Genomic DNA, 14,992 nt, shown 5'->3' on the forward strand with positions numbered 1-14,992 from the left:
TAGCCTATATTTAGAGAAGCAAGTTATCATAAAATGAAGAACATGGAGGCTTTCCTTTCCTTAAGCACTGCTGTTTGCTAATTTTCTGGCATCAGGCCACATTGGAAATTACAGTTGTAGGTTTCAGTCTGTCAGTGTGTTGTAAATATTTTAAGCAATTCTACCCATTTCCATCTGGATCTTTGTACTTGGCAGTTTTTGAATAATCAACATTTTCCCCCTTTCCTCTGAAATGAATTAGAGTATGAGAGTGCTAACATTTCAGATGCATTTTATAAAGTTTAGGATCCTCTGAAATAAAATATGTTTGTTGTCTGAGCCAAGTGAAGCCTTTGTTCAAAATCAGACGATGGGCAGACTCTGTGTATCTCCCTTGCACATTAAGATGATGTAGTAAAACTTGATGTGCCCCTGCTGAGAGCATGCTTGTATGTCAGGCTATATGGGGTTTTAGGGGAGGGGTAGTGCCTGAGGTGGGGGACACATTGTGCTCCTTCTGAGATAGTTTGTCCGCCTTTGACCCCCACCCTGCACTCAGCTCTCACCTGTGGCTCCTAGAAGCTGTCAGCATGGGACAGCACTCACACCATGGCTATTCTCTTATAAAGAAATGAAATCCTAAGGCTCTTTGCTGCCTCAGATGCATCTCCCCTCTTTCCAATCAACAAAAGCCAAGGAGCCTGGCAATTGACTCATGATCCTCCACCACCACCTGCGAAGGGGTGCAGAGCAGGCCAACAACTTATTACCCAACAGACTCTGCCACCTAAGGCAGTTGCCTCAATCTGCCTAATGCTAATGGTAGGGCTGGCCTTTTTTTTTAATCAAAACGATAAAACCAATTAAAATGTCACAAGAACAGGAATGAAATGTTAAGTGTCACCACTAAGATTCAGTCTGGTATCATATATGAATTTGCATTCTGAACTCCAATGCTCTCCCAACCTTCAAATCCTTTGAAGTCTGCCAGCCGATAATCTAAAGTTCTGCCAGAACAGAAATATAATCAATTCCATTAATTTAACATAGAATATGTGCAACTGGAATCAATCCCTGCTGTTCCTTCAGCATAAAACTATCAATTTGTAATAAATCAGTCTCCATTAAAATGCATACTTGCATCTGAATATGAAATCTGCACAGTGCAAAATATGCTTAAGTGAGTCACAATAATTTAAATGTTCCTAAGATCTCATGGGTCTTTTTGTAACAAATAACTCTCAGATGACATATGAACATCTGCATTCTGTTTTATGTTGCTCTGTCTAACCACAAAGGTGGGACTGATTCACAACATTTGTGGACCAGCTCAGTGAAGCAAAAGAAGAAAGGGACAATTACCATTTTCAAATACCTTGATTAAAACAAGGATGGCAGAACACAGAACCGTTAGCAAGAAACTGCAGGAAGTCTTGAGGAGTCTAGCTTTATTTCATTTGTAAGGTAAAAAAAAAATGTAGCGGCTATGGGCAATCTTTAGTACAGGCTCGCCATTCTTCTGTTGAGTATTGGGAGCAAACAACTGAACTGTTCAGGGCTTCTGGGAAAGAGTGGTTTCTTCCAATGAATATCAAAGACTGGGAACGACCTAAAGGCAGCAGACAGGTGATAGTGTTCACTTGACCGAAAGGGCAACATAAAAGATTGTGCTGCTGCTTACTTCTTGTCCACTAGGGATTTTTGCCAGGCGTAGACATGCCTGCAAAATATATTTTTCTTCATTGCAGAACTGCAGCAAAGGTGCTGCATTTATTTAAAAAGCCTAGTAGATCCATTGGAGATTTTAAAATGTTGATTCCACCTATCGTCTTCTTTTGTAAGCATTTTCTTCCATTGCCCCACACAGTGCAGTAGATAGTAAAGATAAATGCCACACTCACACTATACATTTAAAGCACTGTTATATCACTTCAATACTCATAATTTCTCCTCTCATTTGATGGGATTGCCTACATGAGAGTTTATTATGGATTTGCTGCTATTCATGCATGCAAGATTTTTTGGGGGGAGTGTTCAAATGATGTTGCCCTCATCAAAATGTTAGCCCACACTTTCCCTCCATTTAATCTGGATTTTCCTGTTCCACAGATAATCAGATATAAAAAATAAATTCTATTGCATATGGAACTAGTGTGGATGGACTGGTTAATAAATGATGACACACCTTGTGAATTGCTTGGGCATATTTTCTCTGCAAAGGTCCATCAAGCACCTTGTGTTTGGCTGTTAGCTAATGAAGTGACATCAAGTGGTTGAAAATTATTAAGCTATGTATTTATGTATGCATGTGTGTCCTTATTTGATCAGGTGCTCTGAAAGCATCTGTTCGCCAAGACTGCTGGCGGTACTAAATTGTTCAGTCTTTAAAATAGAAAGAGGCTGAGAAGCGTTCTAAAATAACCTTTCCAAACTGAATGAATGGGTGGCAAAACAGCAAATGTAGTTCACTGTAAAGAAGCAACCCCCCCCCCTGAATTTCACATATATGCTCATGGGATCTGAAGTGGCATGACTGACAAGGAACAATACCTTGGGGTTGCAGTGGATAGCTCAGGGAAGATGTCCATCCTATGTACAGCAGATGTGAAAAAATACAACTGCATTTGGAATACATTGTACAATTCTGTACAATTCTGGCTGCCTCATCTCAAATACATATAATGGAATTGGAAAAGATTCAGCAGCAGGCAACCAAAATGATCAAGAGAATGGAGTAATTTCCTTATGAAAAAAGGTTGCAGGGTCTGGGACCTTTCATTTTTCAAGAAAAGGCAAGTACGAGATGATATGAAAGAACTTCATAAAATTATGCATGGTATGGTGAAAATGGAAAGAGAAAGGTTTTTCTCCCCCCTCTCACTCCTCCTAAGACTAGAACACATGGAAATCCAATGAAGCTGAATGTTGGAGCATGCAGGGCAGATAATAGCAAGTACTTCTTCACTCAGCTTATAGTTGAATTATTATTATTTAAATTTATATACTGCCCTTGATCCAAAGATCACAGAGCAGTTCACGACATAAAAATACAAAGTGAGTACACAAAATTAAACATAAACAAACCAATAACACCCCACAAACACATTTAACAGGCAATACAATGTTCAGTCAACCAAAGGCCTGGTTAATGCAGAAACATTTTTGCCCGGTGCATCAGATATGTAAAGAAGATTCCAGGCCTGCTTGGAATCAGCACCCTGGTTCCCCATTGAGACCTTGCTTGCTTGGCTTGTACCATGGCAAGGTTCAACACTGGCCGACTCCCATCGTAGAGGTTTGGAGTGATCCAAACCCAGCGGATCCATTAGATCAACATGGAGATTGTGGAATGATGAACTGATCCTGGGACCCAATGCCATACCAATCCTTGCCCTGCCTGCTGCTGTCAATAAACATTTGGCCTGATTTTATCCCATCACTGTTGTACAGTGGTTTGTTCTTGTTTTCTGCTGCTCTCATGGATCACATAATGCGTCTGCCTGGGCAAATACAATTCTACTACTACTATATTGTTTATGCCCCACCCATCTTGTGGCTCAACAGGACTGTGTGATAGCATTTCAGTTACTTAGCATATTCACATAGAGGCAAGTCTCACTGAGCTCAGCTGAGGTTACTTCTATGTTAACATGCATAGGATGCTAATGATATCAAACCAAATTTGTAATTGGCATGACCCAGTCAGAAATGCCGTGTGTTTGGGTACATGGGTTTGAGCCCCACATTGGGCAAAAGTTCCCTGCATTGCAGGGGATTGGACTAGATGCCCCTCATGGTCCCTTCCAACTCTACAGTTCTAGGATTCTACTTTCCATGTTGGACAAAGACTCTCCTCCCTGGAAGAGAGGGGAGTGGTTGTGGGCGGGAGACCGAGCTCCGCCCCTGGTAGGGGGCATTAGCCCCCTCCCCTCCTACCTGGCTGGCGCCCACGCCCACCGGAGGTGGCCAACCAGGTGCCTCCGGGGGGCGTGTGTAGCAGCTTAATGCTGTGGTGCCAGCTCCGCCTCCTCCTCATTCGTCGTCGTCCCTCAGCGAGTCACCCACCCTCCACTCCCATTTAGCTCAGGGTATAGGTTTTTGGCCTTGCTATGGACCTTAGGTTGGTTGCCCCTGTTGTCTGGGGGGCCTGGTAGGAATTTTTCCATTTGGCATTAGGCCTTTTGGTTTTTTCGCCTACCTCGTAGCAATCGTCACAACTTTTGTGGTATTGGTGGGTAGGTTAGGCATTGGATTCATGTGTTGTGCTGTGTCAAGGGCTAGGTGTGGCCATCGCCTATGCTATCTACCGTGGGTTATTCCGTTAAAGGAATCTGGCGGTCGTGTATTCCGTCCGATGCCTGCTTGGCGGGAGGCCATGGCACGACCCTCGGTGACATCAGGGGGTGAGCCTATAGTTGGATGAGCATCAACAGGCTCCACCTACTGTTGAATAAACCCACCACCTATAGTCATCCAATGCCTAAGCCAATACCTTTTCACTGCTGTAATCAATAAAGTTGTGGCCTTTTCTTGCCCATTAACCTTATATCACGTGTCCTTGTGTATTTATTTCACATAGCGGGGTCGGGCCCTCGATCCACAATTGTTAGGACTTAGCAGTGTTCATTGTGGTCTGTGTCATTCACTGGCATGCAGGAATAGTTCAGTTCCTGAATGCTTTATGCTTCTAAGCTTCTGAATCCTGAACACCTAGAGAATCTAAGTCATACTATCAGTGGCAACACTGCCACTAAAAGTAAGATAGGATTCAAGTTAGTATTCCAGCAGTGACCAGCACAAGGACTCATTAAACGAGGCTCTGCCATCTGCAAGCAAAAAGACAAAACAAAATTGTGCTATTTTGTGAGTTACATTTCAAAGACTTAGATTCTGCATGAACATGCCACACTACTGTGATGTGAAGGATAAGATTAATAGAAAATCACTTTTATTTCTCCTCTGCATTTATTTGCATATAGGTCAACTTATTGAATAATGCATGTCTTCTTGTTCTTATTAACATAAGGTACTTCGAATCCAGCTTTTGATCAATTAAGTGCATCTTGAGAGTCCAGAAACAGGGGAGTGGGAGATTAAGTATTTGCTGTACAGGACTCCCCCCCCCTCCAAGGACTCTAGTGGGAAGATAAAAAAGAATGAATAAATCAGCTGCTTCTCAGCAGAACAAACTTATTTTCTATCCAAATAAAGCCTGACCCTAGGGATGCTCATCTCCCCATGCAAATTTTTATCTGGATTTGGGAGATCTGAATTAATAACTTGAACTTTTTTGTGGAATGGACCAATGCATAGGCAGTCCACCATAGCAGGATCACATTCGTAGATTCCTTTCAGTTTAGCCAGTGTACACACGGCTCATGCACAGTAATTAAATCACAGTGGGGGGGGGAATCCTGATGTGATGACACAATAAATATTCTTTTTTTCTTTTATTAAAGGTGCTTTAATCAACTCCCATGCATTAGTTAACTTGTAGGGAGGGGAAAGGCATGAACTACAAATTGTGGTGAACTATGCAGGTCGCAACACTGAAATTAATTGAAAAAATAATTGAAGTTAAACTGGAAGGCTGCTGCAATGAAGGATGCCTGCTCATTCCTAACTAAGCAGCACTTACCAGTTACCTCCATCCATCTTTTAACTTTACAACAAGCAAATTCTATTTACCAAGTACAAATACTATATTTAACAGCAATGGAAAATACAGATTGTTACTAGTATTCTCATAATCAGCATTGCTCTGGACTACTAAGAAACAAAAAATTAAGTGCATGTTGGAAAGGATTCCATAATGGCGCTCAACTGTGTTAAAACATAGACGAAAACCTACTCCTTGATCTCAGGAACCATCATGCAGAATTTGGTCACAATATTTTGAAATGTCCAAATGCAGTGAGCAGCCCAACAAACAACTTTCCAAAATAGATGGCTGCAGTGCTAAACACAGTTACCTGTGAGTAAATTCCATTGACCTCAGTGAGACTTACTTATGAATAGACATTGCACCAATAGACTTGCAATGGAGCCCAATGCTTTCAGATCATGCCTAGATATACATTTTGCTAAACTGGTACTAATGACATATTTTTGGTAGACTTAATTTCAAAGGTATGGTAAGTAAAACGTGTCTGTGGAGAAATCCACAAGTCCAAAGACAGCTGAAGTTTGTGAACTGCCAATAGCCTCATTAAGGAATATCACTTGAAGACCTTTGGCTGTAAATCTCCAAAAAGAGTTATGCTGTCTAAATTTCAGGGACTTCAGGGGATTTCAGCACCCTAACTCTGCACAGATTGGAGGCTTTTTGAACATGAAATATAATGCTGATAATTTTCACACTGGCAAACTCTTCTTGTTCTGAGTTTCACAGCTTGCCTCGGGGTTCAGGGCATCCGTGGAAAGACGGCCCCTTTTCTAAAATTACTGTTGTTTGCAGCCTATTCTCTGGGTTATACAAATAAAAGTTCTGGGATTAAAAATAAAATAAAATGGCATGTTAGCATCCATAAGAATCTGTATCAATATGGTCTTTCCTGCCCTCAGCAGCCAGGCATGTGCTGACTTAAGAGGTCTGTCACAGAAGAGCTTACCAATGACTGGCAGAATGAGTGCATTCTTTTAAAAGTACAAATATGTTGGCTTCTTCCTTCCTGGTTCATTTGCTGAAAACATTTCTGTGGTTTAAGAAATCCAATGCCTGGGAGGGTGGGGAATTGCATTCATAAGTAACTGCAACAGGTTATTGAATAGGTTATTGAACAGCTAGGCTATCATTTTTTTGATGGGAAAGACTCAAGTTTGAGTAGTTATTTGCTACTTCATGCTTGTGATGAGGCTGATGTTTGTAATTACTTGATTCATAATGTGAATTTGATCAGCTGGTGATGCTCTTGTTGCCTGATCAAATAACACACTGCTTGCATTTCTGCGCCTCATTCAAAACATGCATATACAAAAGGTCAAGTAAATCTCACTCATAGTAGACCTTAATAAACTTAGCTGTTTGTGAATTTCAGTTGGTCTACTCTGAGTAAAACTAAGTTGAATATCAACCGTTGTGATGATTGACACATGACACAATTTTCTCATTAAATACCGTATTTTTTGCACCATAACACTCACTTTTTTCCTCCTAGAAAGTAAGGGGAAATGTCTGTGCGTGTTATGGAGGGAATGCCTATGGGTGGCATGCCTACGGATTTTCCTCCTCTAAAAACTACGTGCGTGCTATGGTCAGGTGCGTGTTATAGAGCGAAAAATATGGTAAATATATCTTACACAGCCTGGTTATAGAACCCCTAGCTTTGAAATTCTGCTACACTTGTACGTAAACACTTTACAGTGGTACCTCGGGTTAAAAAAACCTCGGGTTACAAACACTTTGGGTTACAGACTCCACTAACCTGGAAGTAGTACTTTGAGTTAAGAACTTTACCTCAGGATGAGAACAGAAATCGCACAGGGAGGCCCCATTAGCTAAAGTGGTACCTCAGGCTAAGAATGGTTTTAGGTTAAGAAAGGACCTCCAGAACGAATTAAGTTCGTATCCAAAGGTAACCAGAATTATCACTGTACTAAACTTGGACTCGTGTTGGGTAATTGATTTACGTCAGGAGATGGTATGTGTGCACAGCTAAGAATCCATTGCTGTAGTTTCTCCAAGTATGCTACCAGCCCATCATCAGCATGGCTCATCAACCACTTTGGGTGAGCTTATTCTCTTTTGGAAATGTATTGCATGCTTGTCTCCAGTCATAACCCCTATACTTGTGTGAGAAATAATCTCCCAATAAACTTCACCAAGGAGTTGTTTGGTTTAAAGTTTCATTTGTAAGTATGTACTGTGTAATTGACTCAACTTTCTAGTTCTGTTCCTAGGTGGTTGCTTTCTCTTGAGTTGTAGTTGACTGCATTGCAGTATTACTATAGAGTGGGGGGTTCTCATTTTTCCCTTCTTTGTCTGCATTGTGGAACCCATACATTCCTATTTCAGCTCCTGAATCTAACATCCTCCTTTGCCTGGAAGTGTTGACATTTTCCAAGATTCTCTGGTCAAAACAAATCTATGGCGATTCCCACTGGTTTGATGACACCCTATCTTTGTTGTGAGGGGAATTGGGCTGCATATTCTTTTTTTTTTTTAAAAAAAAAAATATGTCTACTTGTGTGAAGAGCCTGAAATAAAGAGGGAAGACAAAAGATGTGACAAATCTAGGACCACATTATTAAATATATAGCTTTAGATCTGCATAAGGAAACAATGTGAATTAAAATGCTTCAATAACTATCAAACTCCTAGACTTGTTATAAATGGGTGTGGGAGAGGTGGGTATTATGCTATCCCCCCTCCCATGGCATACCCTTTTGTGTGAAGAAAAGAGCCTTCCTGACTCATACCCCCTCAGTGCCCCATAACTCCAAGTGTGAAACAAGTTAGCCCCCAAAGCCCCAGAGCCCTGGGTGCATGTCTTGGGATTCATCAGTGTACATGTACCCAAGCTAGAAGGGAATTCTCCAAAGTAATAGTAGCTTCCCCTGGAAAGTATGGGAAGGAGTGAGCCAATTACAAATTGAGATGAGGCAATTTCATCCATCACAGCTTCACACATCAGTAGAACCCCTAAAGAAGGACTTCAGCTGGAGATGGGCAATTTACAGGCAGTGCACACATATGAAGGAGCTACAGCTTACCATGAATACTCAACGAGAATACTTATCAACTTGTAAACCCTTTTGCAATGCTCAAGTAGATTTTCCTTTAATGCTCAATAAGCCCTGATATTCAACTGCCTCAAATCCAAAAAGTTTAAAAGTGCCTGAAGGTATCTAGGAAAGCTGCAAAGTGTTCAGTCAACCAATCTGTGTGTTTCTTACTTTCCACTCCCTGAAATTACTGTTTGTAATGAAAAACTGATGCTGAGAGCCCAAGAAATCAAAACTTCATAATGGGTAGGGGGGATTTTTTTCCACTTTCCTATATGATTATGGCCAAATGTACAAGTTTGGATGAGAGGCTTCAACTCCACTCAGAGACTGATGAGCACTCATCCTTCGAAACTAATAGAAGCAGCAGATTCTCTTTTTGTAAACATAACAACACTGAATTACTTTTAAGTCAGACTACATGAAAGCTAGTAGGTAACAGACTACAAATTGAAGTGGGCGTGAAAGCACTACTCCACATGAAAACATTGTGCAATGTGCGTGTAGAAATTTTATTTATTTGGTAAAACATTTCAGCTTCCATGTTCGTCAGCGACTCTGATAAAAATGAAATGATGCTGTTGCCAAGATGGCCATTATAGAATTTTGAGAATGGACTGTTCAGAAAGGCTTCATTTATTGAAGCTGGCACTATCCTCCAGATTGAGATCATGTGGTGTTCATGTGTCCAATGTGCACACCCAGAAGTTCTTCCTCTTTGCTAACATTGTAGGATGAGGTGGCCTCTCTATTGCATCTTTTAGGCAGGGCCTAGTCATCAGAATTGAAATGCTTAGCAACCAGTCGCTCCACTTCTTTTGGCCAAAATTTCAGATTTGTGGTTTTTAAAACATGTGTAGGCTGGTTGCAGTTCTACCTATGCACCGGATATTACATTTTGATTTTGTTTTGGCACTCAGTGATATAGATTATATTTGTTTGATGCTTTTATAACTAGAAAGAGAAAGAAAGAAGATCAGGGGCCAAATGAGGAGAAGAGGGTGCCTGCTAACGAGAGGTCCTTCTCAGTGATAGACCCCTGGCTATGGAATTGCCTCTGAGAGAGAGTCACCTCCTTTATATGATCTTTTCAGTGACAGGTGAAGGCTTTTTTTTAAAAAAAAAAATTATCATCCTTATTTTTTAAACTAACTTCGGTTTCATGTGGACTTCTGAATTCTTCCCCCATATACCTGCATTTATTAATTACTAAAATCATTAATCATTATTAATTACACCAAAATCATGTCAAAAAACTAGGGTCACCCAATACATGGATAGTGGCGTGGGGGGGGGGGAGATGCCACAGTTGCGTGGGGAGTGATCTGGGGGCGCTGGCTGGTGGTGCACAGCTTCCCCTGATGCTGCTGCATGTGGGAAGCACTCATTGGATCGTTTCCCATGGGGGAAGGCACCCTCCAGCCAACCGGGTGGCTGGCTGGAGTGCAACTTCCCTCAATGCTGCTGCATGAGGGAAACACTCCCTACCTGCCTGCAGGAAATGATCTAGGGAGTGTTTCCTGTTCGCAGTTGCATGAGGGGTGAGGCTCAACAACTTTGGGCCCCTCACCTCATTTTCTTAAAATTGAGTCCCCCAAAATATGGGGGGTCTTATACAGGGGGGCATCTAATAGATGGAAAAGTATGGTAACTATTATTATTATTATTATTGTACTATTAATAATGCATTAAATTCTTCCTTTACCAGAAAGAGTTATTTTTTATGCTGCTTTCTATTGTCTTGATAATGTACTTTTATATTTCTGAAGGTGCCAACTTCCTGGGGCCCTGGGTGCAGAGGCACCCACAAAATTCCCCATGAAGGGGCCAGGCATCCACAAATTTTGGTACCAGGGCCATGAATACTGCATGGCCCCAGGTAACCATGGCCACAGGGCCAAGCTGGCACAGCTGACAGAAAATAGACTCACTGTTGGGGCTTGGAAAGGTGGAATGGACTGGGATGGTAAATGGAAGACACTAGGCTGATGCCGGGAGTTGGAATGAAATTTGCTATCCTGGAGGTTAATGGCTGGTGAACTGAAACATTTTTTGCAGGTCCCACACCTATGTGGGTATGAAGAAAAAGTGATAGGTTCTAGCTGTGTAATGGGGATGATATAACAACACCAGAACATATCTAGAAAACAGAAGTGCTGAAAAACTGAAAAGTTTCCTGCTGAATTTCTGTATGTTGTCCATCACTTAACAGAGAAGAGCATTGCCAGTACAAACAGAGGCAACATTCATACAATATCACAACATCCATTCACTGTGAATAACAACAATTTTTAATGAATCTTACAGGATCAGATAAGTGAAGAATATTTCTGGGTGAAGAAAAGTTTGCAACTTCTTTCTATGGCCTGAGGAATACTGTGACTGCGAATAGTCTGGGTTTGTTTATCTCCTTCAGGGAGGAAACAGAGCTGGAAAACAATAATGAAAGTGTTTTTCTTTTAAAGCAAACTGTGTGCCAGCAGCGTCACCTCTGGACATTTTTTCTTTTTCTTGAGGGAACATGGAAATGTACTGACAGATGAGCGTCACTCATCTTGTTGTTAAGGGCACAGGAGCCATGCCAGAAACATAAAAAATAGGTGGCAACCCCATGCCCTTTTACCTGATACTGGGAATGCCACTCTAGAAATGCAGTTCATTCATTTCATACCTGAGAAGTGACATTGTTAAGAGTCTGCTTCACATCATGTCTGCTGGATTTAGAAATACCAATACTAGCTTTAAAAGCAAGCCCAGAAGGACTAGGCATTTCAGGTCCACTCATGACTATTTCACACTGGAGATACATTTTCAGACAAGTAGAAATGTCAACAGCACTATATTTTTAGAATAGTTTGCTGCAGCTATAAAGCAGTACTAAAATGACAAGAACAGGTAGTGACGAATTGACCATTAAAAAAGAAAAGAAGGGAAGGAACCATACTTGGATTTTCTTTTCCATCCTTTTAATCTCGAAACTATATGGATATTTCTGGAGATCCCTATATAGCGTTACTGCTTTAAAGGCTTATTTCTCCCACTCCTATATAATAGTCATTTTAAAAATTAGTTTTTTATTAAAGATTTCATTGACTTACAAAATGAGCAAATAAACAAGGAAAAGTGCATACAACATTTCCTTTTTCATATGATAGTAAGCGGAGACCATTTTTGTTGCATCCAATTGATGCACGATTGCTGATGGTCGGGTCCTTTTGGACTTGGAAGAGGTCATAATGGGAGTCGAATGGGGGCAGGGTGGAGTGTAACAGGGGTGGGATGTAACAGGATGTAACAGGGCATAACAGGGTGGGACATGCTTATGCACATGTCTCCGACGCATGTGGGCATTGGGAACGAAACCCCCACGTGAAATAGTCACTGCCTATATTTGATTTGGGACGCGGGTGGCGCTGTGGGTAAAAGCCTCAGCGCCTAGGGCTTGCCGATCGAAAGGTCGGCGGTTCGAATCCCCGCGGCGGGGTGCGCTCCCGCTGCTCGGTCCCAGCGCCTGCCAACCTAGCAGTTCGAAAGCACCCCCGGGTGCAAGTAGATAAATAGGTACCGCTTACCAGCGGGAAGGTAAACGGCGTTCCGTGTGCTGCGCTGGCTCGCCAGATGCAGCTTTGTCACACTGGCCACGTGACCCGGAAGTGTCTCCGGACAGCGCTGGCCCCCGGCCTATAGATGTGAGATGGGCGCACAAACCCCAGAGTCTGTCAAGACTGGCCCGTTCGGGCAGGGGTACCTTTACCTTTACCTTTATATTTGATTTGATTTTGTAAAGTTATGTGTAAGTAAAACTAAAAGCACTGGTAGAATAATAGTTTGGGAAGCCATTGGTATAAATATCCTTTATACAAGATGAGTCTTTTAAGGTGCTTGTAAATAGGATTCAACAGTTTGATCCTCCAGCTGGACCAAGATTACTTGAAATGAAATTAATGGAGCCCAGACAATACACAATCAGTTTCAAATAGAAAACGTGATAAACATGTCACTTTCTGGTTTGCATCATTCTCTCATACACACTTGATATTTCAGCTGAAGTAAATGAATTTTCCCATTTTGCTCTGCATTTTTATATTAGAACTCCTGTTATTAATATTCAGACTTGCACATTTTAACAGCAGCATTTGAAATTTGAATCCTTAATTTCCTTTGCACTCTGTATAATTTTGAGCCTTGTAGGCTTCAAATAAGTTGTCAGCTGCTGACTAATAATTGCCATTGTTACAAACAAGCACTATCCATTCATCCAACATCTCACAATATTAACCCCTTTGTGCCAAATTTGCTTCTGTAATCTTGTGAAATCCTACGATAATACCTTCCAATCTGTTGTCAAATGTGCTTATGTGAGGATGGCTCAGCGATTGCAGCCACACGCTGATATAAAGAGGTAAGACATTTGAGATTGGGTTAACAAAAGTCACAACTTTTATTAACTTGGCAGCAGAGGTGATCGGCCGTGGATTAAACTGCAGGCATTGCTAAGATTAAATGTTAATACTACATCTCTAAATGATTGTGAACCTGAGCCATTCCTGAGTCCAGAGACTGTAACTTATCAGCAGTTTGATATAAACCAAGTATAAAATAACAAAACTAAACACCAATCTCCAATCCCAGATCTAGTTCTTGTATCACAAGGTAAATCTCTTATTTCTATTTTACATTTGGTACTTGATTCATTATATGTAAATCTACTGACATGTTTCCACCAGTTCATCAGTATTTTTCATAGGCTGACTCTGCATACAAAGACCTATGCATGATGAATTTTTGGATTTCCTATACAGAGTAGGAGGTTGTACTCATTGGCTTAAAAGCCTGACCAACTCCATGGCTGTATAGAAGAGCAGACTTCAACAGTTTCATACTAGAAAGGTGAAAAACCAACAGCTTTGTTGTCAAAGTAAAACAAACACTTATTTAGTTGTTTATTAAATATGTATCCTGCCCTTCCTTCCAGAGGAGCGTAGGGTGGCAAACAATAAGTGATAAAACAATAAAAGCACATTAAGAACAATTAAGAGAGGGAAAGGACTCTGAAGTCTTGTTGAAAGAGGAAGGTCTTCAGTAGGTGCCAAAAAGACAAGAGATACAGTGCCTGTCTAATATTCAAGGGAAGAGAATTCTAAAGGGCAGGTGCCACAGTACTAAAGACCCAATTCCCACACTGTGTAAAACAGACCTCCTGGTAAGATAGGATCTGCAGGAGACACAGTGATGAATTTAGTATGCAAGAAGTGAGACAATGTTTCTTGGATTCTGGCCACAAGTTGTATAGCTCTTTATGCACCCAAAACAGCACATTGAGCTTGGCCCTGTAGCAAACTGCCAACCATCAATTTCCCTTAAATTAAATATTTGTCACAAAATGGGTAGCCCATTTCCATTTCAAGGTAAAATCAGTATTTTATTACAGATGGCGTCACATCTGTAAAGGAAAGCTGAATGACAAAATTTACATGTTCATAACAGTGGGCGGGCAGGAGATTGGAAAGCATGTGATTTATTTTCATTTTCTTGTCTGCTTGAGATCAGATAAAAATAAAAGCAACCCTTCGTTATACTTACTTTAGTCTTTGTGAGTTTCAAGCATTCTTACAGATTCTGCTGGAAAAGAAGTGCATGACGTGAAATGATAAGTTCGTGAAGAAATTTAACCAGCTGTCAAATTAAAATATTAAAAGCTGTCACTGCACTCTCAAGAGACCTTATTGTGTTTTGTCTTACAAATATATTGCAGATGTTTCTCTGATCAGGTATAAAATGCAAATCACTTCCCTGTATATTTCTTGTTCTTATGAACAAGTAGGTATGCCTGCAGTTAGGAATGAAAACAATGGCTAAAATCTCTGTTGCCCAGACACCCTCTGACCACCAGCTGCTGCTGGGCTGCAAGTGAGGGCTGCAGGGCTTGTGGAACTGGAACATGGTCAGGAAGAAGCAAGTGGGGAGCCCTGGCAAGCAGAACCCAAGTGAGACCCAGTCCCTGCTGTGGAAGATGTGCTGTGGCTAGGGGTGGGCGTGGGCGGTTCCCTTGGCAACAGGACATGAGGAGGCCTGGTGTGGGGGTATTTTTTAGCTCCAAGAGGCAGATGGGGCTAAGAGACCAGTGGCTTGTATAATGCAGTCCTTATACATCTGTGGCTGATGTGAGGCTGGGAGCAGAGCTGCTATCCAAGTCTTTGTTCATAGAATGACAATTCAGACTGGAGTAAGCACAAACTTCCTCAGAGCAGTGCAAGAGTCCAGGAGTGCTTACACAGGGTTCATGTTT

This window comes from Podarcis vaucheri (assembly GCF_965113315.1).
Source record: "Podarcis vaucheri genome assembly, chromosome: 11".
NCBI classification, from domain to species: domain Eukaryota; kingdom Metazoa; phylum Chordata; class Lepidosauria; order Squamata; family Lacertidae; genus Podarcis; species Podarcis vaucheri.